Source organism: Coffea arabica, chromosome 11c, assembly GCF_036785885.1.
Source record: "Coffea arabica cultivar ET-39 chromosome 11c, Coffea Arabica ET-39 HiFi, whole genome shotgun sequence".
In the NCBI taxonomy this organism is placed as follows: Eukaryota; Viridiplantae; Streptophyta; class Magnoliopsida; order Gentianales; family Rubiaceae; genus Coffea; species Coffea arabica.
This window is the reverse complement of record NC_092330.1, coordinates 6,475,991-6,487,434: the sequence shown is the minus strand read 5'-3', so window position 1 is coordinate 6,487,434 and position 11,444 is coordinate 6,475,991. Positions and strand designations below refer to the sequence as shown.

At 34.4% G+C, this 11,444-nt stretch overlaps 1 long non-coding RNA gene across 1 annotated transcript; it reads left to right on the top strand.

Moving 5' to 3' along the window:
* The first annotated feature begins 6,847 nt into the window (after positions 1 to 6,847).
* On the top strand, positions 6,848 to 10,826 carry LOC140016363 (uncharacterized). Its single transcript, XR_011822747.1, has 2 exons — positions 6,848 to 7,151; positions 7,567 to 10,826. It is a non-coding gene; the product is annotated as an uncharacterized lncRNA (long non-coding RNA).
* Positions 10,827 to 11,444: the final 618 nt, after the last annotated feature.

Genomic DNA, 11,444 nt, shown 5'->3' with positions numbered 1-11,444 from the left:
CACATTAAATACTCATTCTCCATTTTCTTAAAATTGCCACAAAATTTGTACATTATAGATTCAAAAAATTTTTTAGAAATAAAATAAACTAACTTAAAAGAGACATATATATATATATATATATATATATATAAAGCCCTTGCTAGGTACACCATTGAGAAGAGAGGCAGAGGGATGAGGTTGAAGAATCACCACCCTCTTTTGATCATACAATTGTTGTTCCCCGCAAATTATTATCCATATTAAAGTTTAAGAAAACAATTTGATCCACTTCTATATTAATTACCTTCAATAAAATCATAACCAAATCAACTATTAAAGTTTTTTTTTTTTTCCAATTTTGGCAATTGTTTTGAGATATCACAGAAATTATCCAGAAAAGCACCAAGTGGGAATCTTTTTTCTTAAAAAATTGTCTAATAAACATTCCTCCGGCGTAAGAATTTCCGATGCTGAGTCACGACTCACGACCAGACCCTCCCAGCACGTCAAGAACACAAGGGATTGGCAATTATATTAAATTAGGAATTAGCCTCTTGAGGTTATTTAATCATAATTTACCCCTATTCTTTTGCATCTTAAGTACATTGCTTTTCCTATGTTGTCATTAGGTATATACTTGATCGTTTACTTGCACCCAAAAAAAAAAAAAAAAAGTTTACTTGCAAGACTGACCGGGGAAACAAGAAAGCTATAAATTATAATCCACTAAACAAAAATCTTGCATTTATATAAATAAATAAATTTATTGATGCATATTAGTCGATGTAATTCTTCAATTATCCAAGCCCAAGAATTAATATGAACAAGGAGAAGGAGGGAATAAGGCCAGAGGTACCGAAACCATTTGGATGATATTTAATTTGGTAACCCAATCCGTAGTGTAAGGAATTGTTGAAGAACGTGAAAACAAAAAGAAAAATAATAATAAGAAGGAGAGACATATTTAAAAATGAAAACAAATGGGAAGAAAGTAAAGATCGCGGTTTTTTTTTTTTCAAGAGACCAGTTGAAATTTTGTTCACACCCTTTAGCACTGCCGGATTTGATGGTGGAAGAAACTAAAATTATTAATAAAGACTACTTTGTGTTCGAGAAAAAGGAAAAGGACTAAATGAGAAAAAATATGAGATGGGCGAATAAAGATACTTTACATAAGGTGAAATTTTTTTATGCACTGCCAGTGTATATATAAGTTATATTGGATATATGCTACATAATTTAATTTTAAATTTGAAATTCAGTTTTTTCAAAGGTAGCATACATCTACAACTGCTAGTGTAAAAAATATTTACACTAATAGTGTACAAAAACTTAATTCATTATTTGCCAAGCTCTTTTTTTTTTGGTATCCAAATTATTTGATTTGTCAACAATTATACAGAATTGATAAATTTTTGAAAATGTTAGGTCTAAATATGTCTTCAAGGAAACTTTAAAGATGAAAATGGTTCAAACCATTTGTTATTCCCATTTGACAAATTTTCAATTGGTTTGGTGATTTTCTATCAAACATTTTGTATTATTTTAAATTGCAAAAAAGAGAAATTTGGCATAACTAATAGTAAGTTTTTGCACAAAACAAATAACTTTTATTAGTTATTGTAACTTGCTATTTAACTATTAAATCTTACTAAATTTTTTAGCAAAAATTACCATTTTTTCCCAAAACTTATCATTTTTTTTATATAAAGCATACGATTTCTCAAGAAAAACTTATGACTTCATCAACAAATCTTACCACTTTTTTAGTAAAATTTCCTATATCATTAACAGAACCTTTCTATTTTTCAAACAAAACTTCCATTTTTTTCACAAAACTTGCTACTTTTTCAAACAAAATTTATGACTTTGCTAATAAATTTTAACATTTTTTCATGTACAATATACCAGTAAAGATCTAAATAATGATAAGATTGATTACTACTGCCAAATGGGAATTGGCTGGAGACTTGAATAGAACTGAATAAAAACAGCTGTAGTAAAGATGAATAAATACCAAGAAGATGCACCATTGGATGTTTTTTGTTACCGGATATTTGATAAAGCTAGCTTGGATGGGTGGTTCATTTAAATGCTAGTAGAAATTGCTGATAAAGACGACTACCTAAAAGTCTTCATGGAAAGTTGACCACTTGCTTTGGAGCGATGTATAAATTTTGTTTTTCATCAGAATTATCACTATGAACCAGTCAATCGATGACTTGGGATCGGGACAGTTGTCAGATTAACCATCTTGAACGGTTTTTGTTAAATATTAATATTAATAAATTTATAATATATATTATATAAATATAATTATATTTAACTAAATAATTATAATATATATTTATATAATATACTATAATTATAATAAAATATTATAATTATAATATATTATATATATGTATATTTATAATATAAATATAAATATATAATATATATAAATATTAATTATACTAAATATTATGTAATTATAAGACTTGGGAATCACACTTGGGTTTTGGACAAAACCCACTAACTTACTAAGAAATGGTGAAATGCTAAATTTTTAGACATCATTCCAAAATTATCGAAGTAGTTAATCAAACATGAATTATGAAATTTATTCTAATTTTCTATTCCGAAACTCTTTTGTCAAACGCCGCCTAAATAATCAGTTAGGTAGTCAATGAAAGTCCCCATACGTTGTGGAAAAAAAATCCTTGGAGGCATATTCTAGGTTCAATTAATGAAAACGTGGACTCCCTATCAGTTGTCCCTATTGCAACGAGTGATAGCAGGGTAAAACCTATATGTGGCATCATATTGGCCACTCATTTATTATTAGGATGACTTCACTCATTTATAATTATGTATCCATCAAAACAACATGTGTCCATCTAGCTTCCATGAATTAGATGAATTGCAGAGAATCTTCACCCAATTGGAGGCTTTTCCCATATAATTGCAGACATGAACAGATCATATAATTTGGTAAGTGAGAGTATAATTGCAGACATGAACACCAAACCTACTATTCTAACCCCTTTGAAACGCTATCCGTGGCCGTCTTGATCTTGGATGCTATGCATTTAGGAATTTTTGTTTGTCTTTTTCTTGGTTTGATATTTGCATTCTAGGTTGTTGGTCTATTCATTTTTTTTTTCTTGAGCTTCATCTTCTTTATAATTTAAAAGCCACTAAAATGTTTTACTTATGCAAAACTTTATGATGCCATATTAATGTCAAAGAATGTCTTCCTTGGAGAAAGAAATACAAATTAACTCAAAAAAAGACTAAAAAAGGAGTTCCATACTTGCTGTTTGTCGCACTATATATAATTCGCTTTACATATAAATGCTTTTTTGAATGCTCAAACCTCTTATTCAAGTACATAAACTTTTGAAAGATCAAATTTTGATAATGAACAAGTACATAAAAATAAACAAAACTTTTTTGATAAATGTGCACCTTTTTTTTTTTTTTTTTGTAACTATCCAACATGCAATGCACACTACCGTCTTTCGTGCTTCTTTAACATAGAACTATTAAATTTAGGATTTGTGACAAATTTTCAATAGGTTTGGAGATTTTAAGTCAAACATTTTAATATTAATTTAGATTGCAAACAACTGATAGAGAATCAAAATTTCCATTAAGTCGGTACAAAATATTCTCTACGGATTTTATCCACAAGAAAATAAAAATTTTCCATTGTGGGTCACGACTTCCATTGACGAGTGGACTTAGACACATCCGCCAATTTTGTACCCAACTTGGAACTTTATTTGCTGCCCGTCAAGATCTTGAACGTTGTTTTTTAAGGTTTTTTGTGCTTCTTAAAATTTTAAATGCACGTTTGAAATTCTCAAAAAATTACTTTTTCTCGTTTTATGTGGAAATTTTAGTTGTATTGTGTTGGATATCAGGCCAATTATTTGAAAAAGAAAATATCAACAATTTAATAGAAAACAATATCTAACACGAACGATGAACAACACAAAAGAATTAACGTGGTTCGGCTTAATCACCAAGCCTACATCCACGGAGAGAAAAACTTGTTCTTATATGAGAGAAAAACACCACAAGATTACAACTTGATTCCCAAGCCCCAACTCTTGTATAACCCTCTCACCTACTAAGAACTCTCTCACTCCTTTCTTGTGTATCTTTGTAGTATGCCAACCCACCTATTTATAGGGAACATTACTGCCAAAAAAACCAAATAACAATTGGAAATCAATACTATTTCCTAAACTCATATAGAGTAGAAAATAGTATCTAGCTAAATAGGAATTTACTTGACTACTACTTCAAGTAACTAAATCCAATTAGGAAACTAGTTACTTCCACACAAAACAGGAATTTTACCTAAAAGAAATTAAGCCAATTTCCTAACAAATCTCCACCTTGGCAAAATTTCTTTTAGCAAACACAGCAAACATCCAAAAAACTCCATTTACCTTTTCTTACCAAGTACCTTGGTGCCTAACTACACACCCGAATCAATATGGTCTTGTTTTCAATTGATTCAATTGGCAAATGAACGTGTGTAGTTAACCGAGTCCAACATCTAGTTGACTCGCGAGAGGGGCCTCAATTCACCCTCTTCCATAGCAGGATTTTTCCTCTCACCACCATTTGTAATTTGAGAGCATTCTTGGATCCCCTGCCGCTCCCAATTCATTGAGGTATTCAAATGGTACAGATTACCATACTTCTTCCCTATCAACAAGACCGTATCGCCATGTGTGATTTTCAAGACTCCACCTGCAGCGGAAAAATGGTAACCCTCGGAGTCTAACTGGCTCAAAGAAATTAGATTCCTTCGTAATTTTGGGACATAAGCCACACCACCCAAAGAACGAATCTCTCCATTCAACATTTTGATTTTCACCACTCCAACACCTTTGACTTGACAAGTAGATCCATCACCCAAGGACATAAAACCTGCCTTCTTTCTTTGGAGAGTATCAAAATAGTCTAACCTGGAGCAAACATGTGAAACACATCCAGAATCTAAAATCCAACCATCACGAGAAGAAGTATTATTACCTTTGGAGATTGTGAGAATATCTCCACCCGATGCATATCCAGCAACATTATCATAGTCATTCTCATCATTTTTCCTTCGATGAGGGCAATATTTTTTGATATGGCCAAACTCATGACAACCAAAGCACTGGATTCCACCCTTTCCCTTGGCCTTTGAACCACCTGCCTTAGATTCACCGCCAAATTGTTTTCCTCTTTTATTCTCACCTCGAGCAATTAACGCAGCTTCTTGTAGCACATCCTGGTTTGCCTTCCTTTGTTTTTCATGATCCAACAAAGAAGACTGCACATTCTCGAACTCTAAAGTGTCCTTCCCATACAACAGGGTTGTCACGACACTTTCGTAGGAATCAGAGACTGAGGTAAGAAGTAAAAGGGCCTTATCTTCTTCCTCAATATCTATGCCAACCTTTTGGAGTTGATCCAAAATTCCGTTGAACGTATTCATGTGATCCATGAGACTGCCACCCTCCACCATCTTTAGTGCATAAAGTTGCCGCTTTATATGCAACTTATTGGATAAGCTTTTAGCCAGATAAAGCTTTTCCAATTTTTTCCAGAGGTCTGCTGCAGAATCTTCCTCATCTATCACATTATTTATGATGTTGTCCGCCACATAGAGCCGAATCGTGCTCGCACATCTTGCGTCCAACTCTTCAAACTCATCATCATTCATGCTCTCTGGCTTCTTGTTCTTTCCATTCAACGCTTTTGCCAAACCTTGTTGAACTAGAACATCCTTCACTCTTCTTTGCCAAAGAGTAAAACTTGTAGTTCCATTAAACGGTTGAATTGGAAACTGTATAGTTCCAAACCCCATGGTATAGCACCACCCACTCAATTTCAAATAATTAACCAAAACCCCAACGGAGCTCTGATACCATTTGTTGGGGTATCAGGCCAATTATTTGAAAAAGAAAATATCAACAATTTAATAGAAAACAATATCTAACACGAACGATGAACAACACACAAGAATTAACGTGGTTCGACTTAATCACCAAGCCTACATCCACGGAGAGAAAAACTTGTTCTTATATGAGAGAAAAACACCACAAGATTACAACTTGATTCCCAAGCCCCAACTCTTGTATAACCCTCTCACCTACTAAGAACTCTCTCACTCCTTTCTTGTGTATCTTTGTAGTATGCCAACCCACCTATTTATAGGGAACATTACTGCCAAAAAAACCAAATAACAATTGGAAATCAATACTATTTCCTAAACTCATATAGAGTAGAAAATAGTATCTAGCTAAATAGGAATTTACTTGACTACTACTTCAAGTAACTAAATCCAATTAGAAAACTAGTTACTTCCACACAAAACAGGAATTTTACCTAAAAGAAATTAAGCCAATTTCCTAACATATTGCTAATGCTTACAGTTAATGATAACTAAAAAAAAAAAAAACTGCTCATGTATATTGTTTTCACACAAAATTTCATAAAATATGAATTCTCAAAATGTAAAACTAATTTCCAGAAAACTAATTTTTACAATTAAATATAAGTTGAATCATTTACGCATACATATAGTGTGCTGCGATCACTAGTTCATTAGAATAAGAAAACATAATTAGGATTGATTTTTTATGGTAACGTCAGTATCCAAATTAAATTAAAATCCAAAAATAAAATGAATTAATATTTCCATTTGTATGTCACCAAAGATTTTCCCCACAAGCACGCAAGGATTTTCCACGCTGTCTTTCCCCTCCACCACATTAACAAATTTTTTTCCATGAGGACTTGAAGTCGTCGTCCTTTATCATCTTTGTATGGTTCCATTCTACTTCCCACAAACACAAAATGGTGAAGTGATGCTTTTTGTAAGTGTATAAATGAGGCCACTCATCTGAGATAACTATATCAAATAAACCAATAATACCAAAGAAATCCAATGGAGCATCATCTTCTTTGTACTTCTTCATCTTCACTACTACTCTTCTTATTCAATTCTATTCCTGTAACCAGCCAATTCACATTTGGCAGCAGCAAACAAGCTCATAATTATTCGAATGTCTCTTATATTGAGAATGAACAACAAGCTCTTCTTCAATTCAAGTATAGGTTGATAGATGAATCGAATCGTCTGTTATCTTGGATTGGAGAAAATTGTTGTTCATGGGAAGGTATTATACACATACTATAAAATATGTTTTCATTCACATGCATCACACACAAGGTACTAATATGTATGTCTATTATGCACATATGTTTTTATTCCCATGACATTTGCAAATTCTTGATCTCGGTGACAACGGACTAAAGGATATTATACCAGCTTGGATTGGGGAAAGGTTATCAAATTTAATATGTCTAAAATTTCAGTCAAATAACTTCCATGGAGCTATTTCTGATACGCTTTACCAACTCTCACATCTTCGAGTGCTGAACTTAGCACATAATAACTTGAGTAGATTTATTCCTCACTGCTTTAATAACATTAGTACCATGGTATCAAGCCAAGAAGGAGATTATAGCGTTGGCGAGATCCCTGATGAGATAATGGAACTCGATCAATTGAAATTTTTGAATCTTTCACAGAATCATTTGACTGGAAGGATCGCCGAGAAGATCAGCAACTTGAAGCGCTTGATATATCAATGAATGTACTCTTCAGTGCAATCCCCGAAAGCTTATCTGATTTGTATTCATTGAACTCCCTGAATTTGTCACACAATAAACTTTTAGGACCAATACCTGCAAGAAATCAACTTCAGACCTTGACCGATCCATTTATCTATGAAGGAAATAGAGGACTTTGTGGCAAACCGCTCCCAAACAATTGCTCGGAACACAAGTTGTCTACAACAAATGGGCCTACTCATGATGATAAAGGCCACATCAAGTCTGATTGGTCTTGGTTTTATGCTGGTATATGACCGGGGTTTGCTGTCGGGCTCTTGAGAGTTTGGGAATCCTTCTCTTCAAGAAATCATGGCGCTATTCATACTTCAAGTTTATAGAAAGTGGCTTTGAGAAAATCTGGGTACTGATTGCATTGAAGACTACTCACCTGAGGATAAAGAGAAGAAAAGTAAACCAGAAAACAGAAATCAAGAGCCAAGAATGGGACTATTCACCTACACCATAGCCGGTCGCGGTTTCATCTTGATCGGTGCTTGGGAGTGTATCCAAAATACGCCACTATCTCCGCCCCTTACCAGCCATCGCGCCATTTCAGCTATTAACAACAGCAGCACTCAAACAAAAAAGGCCCCTCTTTCTTCATCATCGGTAACACGCTTATCAATCCCCGTCCTTTCTTTCTTCTTCATTCTAAACTCTCTCATCTCCATCTCCGACGCCCTCAACTCCAAAGACCACGTTGGTTCGCCTTCCAGTTAGAGGTAATCGCAATTTCTCTCCTTGTTTTCCTCTACTCAACTCTGGGTCTCTTCGCGCATGTCAAGATTTCGTTTCAATTTCCTTCGGCGATCCTCAATATGCTGCTTCTTTTCACTTTGGGCGAAGAATTTTTGTTCTTTTACGTTAGAAGAAAGGACCCCAGGGGGTAGAAAATCAATACTACGATCTCTTCCTCGTGCCAATAGGCATTTGTCTGTTTTGTACTATTCTAGAACTGAAAAGTCCGAAATCGAATTATGCAAGATTGGGACGCGGGGTTGGACTGGTTTTACAGGGTATGTGGATAGGTAAGATGGGATTCAGTTCCTTGATCAACCCAAAAAAAAAAAATATTGATGTCTATATATGCACTTCGTGAATCCGTATAAACATGAAACATAAAGACATTTTGTTCGTTATCTAGCCAATAGGTCCAGCCATGCAACCCACAATGCTATATGCAAGAGGGCACAAGTTTAGAAACCTGTATCCTGATCTACTCTTGTCTACCAAGTGAGGCAGAGATGAACAGTGTACCATCAAAGAAAGCAAAATTAAATACAGCACAGACTAATCAAAGACATAATGGCACTTAGCGTCCCGCTAGTGCTACCATCCCAAATAAACCTGGTTCATCAAATCAAGACCAAATAAACCTGGTAGATATTTGGATCTTAGTTTTGTGAAGTGAATAGCTTAGATTAGCTCATTTGCTAAATTTTTTGTGACATAGAGTTTGGATAAATGCAACGAGGGAATCTTTTTTTTTTTTTTTTGGGTTAGCTAGTGAAGAGGATATTGATCTGCATTGTGAGTTCGGTTATAATTTTTTTTAAAGTTGCAATTATAGTGTTTCACGACATTTGGCTCCTGTTTGTGTTCATGTCATTTAATTTTGCTTTCTTTGATGGTACACTGTTCATCTCCGCCTCACTTGGTAGACAAGAGTAGATCAGGATACAGGTTTCTAAACTTGTGCCCTCTTGCATATAGCATTGTGGGTTGCACAGCTGGACCTATTGGCTAGATAACGAACAAAATGTCTTTATGTTTCATGTTTATACCGATTCACGATGTGCATATATAGACATCAGTATTGGTTTTTTTTTTCTTTTTTTTTTGGGTTGATCAAGAAACTGAATCCCATCTTACCTATCCACATACCCTGTAAAACCAGTCCAACCCCGCGTCCAAAATCTTGCATTATTCGATTTCGGACTTTTCAGGTCAAGAATAGTACAAAACAGACAAATGCCTATTGGCACGAGGAAGAGATCGTAGTACCGGTTTACTACCCCACTGGGGTCCTTTCTTCTAACGTAAAAGAACAAAAATTCTTCTCCGAAAGCGAAAAGAAGCAGCATATTGAGGATTGCCGAAGCAAATTGAAACGAAATCTTGACATGAGCGAAGAGACCCAGAGTTGAGTTGAGGAAAAAAAGGAGAGCAATTGCGATTACCTCTAACTGGAAGGCGAAACCAACGTGGTCTTTGGAGTTGAGGGCGTCGGAGATGGAGATGAGAGAGTTTAGAATGAAGAGGAAAGAAAGGACGGGGATTGATAAGCATGTTACAGATGATGAAGAAAGAGGGGCCTTTTTCGTTTGAGTGCTGCGGTTGTTAATAGCTGAAATGGCGCGAGGGCTGGTAAGGGGCGGAGATAGTGGCGTATTTTGGATACATTCAGAGGAAGATACGAACGATTCCCAAGCACCGATCAAGATGAAACCGCCACCGGCTATGGTGTAGGTGAAGAGTCCCATTCTTGGCTCTTGATTTCTGTTTTCTGGTTTACTTTTCTTCTATGAACAATTCTCAACTTCAACATCGCCGTTGTTTCTGACTGTGACTTTTTTGCCATAACTAACTCAAGAACTACTTTTTGAAGTGACTTTCTCACATTTTTCTGCAAATCAATTGCACTGAATAGGTGCAAAGATCTACAGAATTTTATACAAAAGTATTATTCTATGAAATTAATTTCACATAAACCCTATGAGGTATAACATAGCTAGCAATAGGCATTGAGAGTTACACTTAGCTCTCATATTTTAATGCTTACATAAACAAACCCAAATGAGCTTAGCAAAATATTGCTTCCATTTTCCTAAAATACGCTTTTCTATCTACAAAAGCAGAGAAGAGAGAAAATCTACCGTCAACTTCTTCAAAACTTCCCATCCTAAACGAATTACGCTGTTGTGCCATTGTAACTTTGTTTGATCAAACATTGTAACTAGAGATTTTCTTATTTTGTTTTATTTTTAGTGTAAGTAGGAGGTTTTAAACCCAAGATTTCTTATTTACATTCCCTTCTCCCTAACCCATCCCCCCCTTCTAGTAACGAGAGATTGTATCACCTTTGATCAAATGTAATTACTCTAAAATTATGTTGCTAATTACGTGCAATTTAATATTAGAGGTTTTGCAAGTATTTTCAAGGTTTTTTTGCCAAATAGTTATAATTTGTGTTTAAAATTTTTTTTGTCTTTTTTTTGTTATTCCAATTTTCTCCTTGCATGATGAAGTATTATATTGCCATCTCATACTCCATACGGGCCATATTGACATAACTGTTACTTCTAAGTTCCGTACTTATCGGAACTTATCCACTACTACCACATATATATTTATATATATATATATATATATATATATATATATATATACCCAAGTCTTCCTGCTAACTTCAATTAAAAATATCCCAATACTCTATAATTAATTCTTTTGCTCTAAGTAGTTTCTTATTCTATATCTTTTCATTATTTACTTTTTCCTAAAATATACACACACATAAAGTGTGTCTCACCCAGTGATCCTAATAATTACACAAACTAGTATGAGCTGCACAAATTTTCTATTTGTGTGGCCTGTTATCCAACATTTACATGGGTTTCTATTTTATCTACCTATTTACAGAAACTACCAAAAGAGAAGGACAAAATGATTACCTGAGCAGTATTGACACAGAACTTAGGGGCCATGAACTTGAATGTTGAGTAGGATGTGTGGAGCCTTGTTCAGGTTGGGCCAAACAACAGATTCTAGTGAAATGGAGCCGAAAATTCATGGGT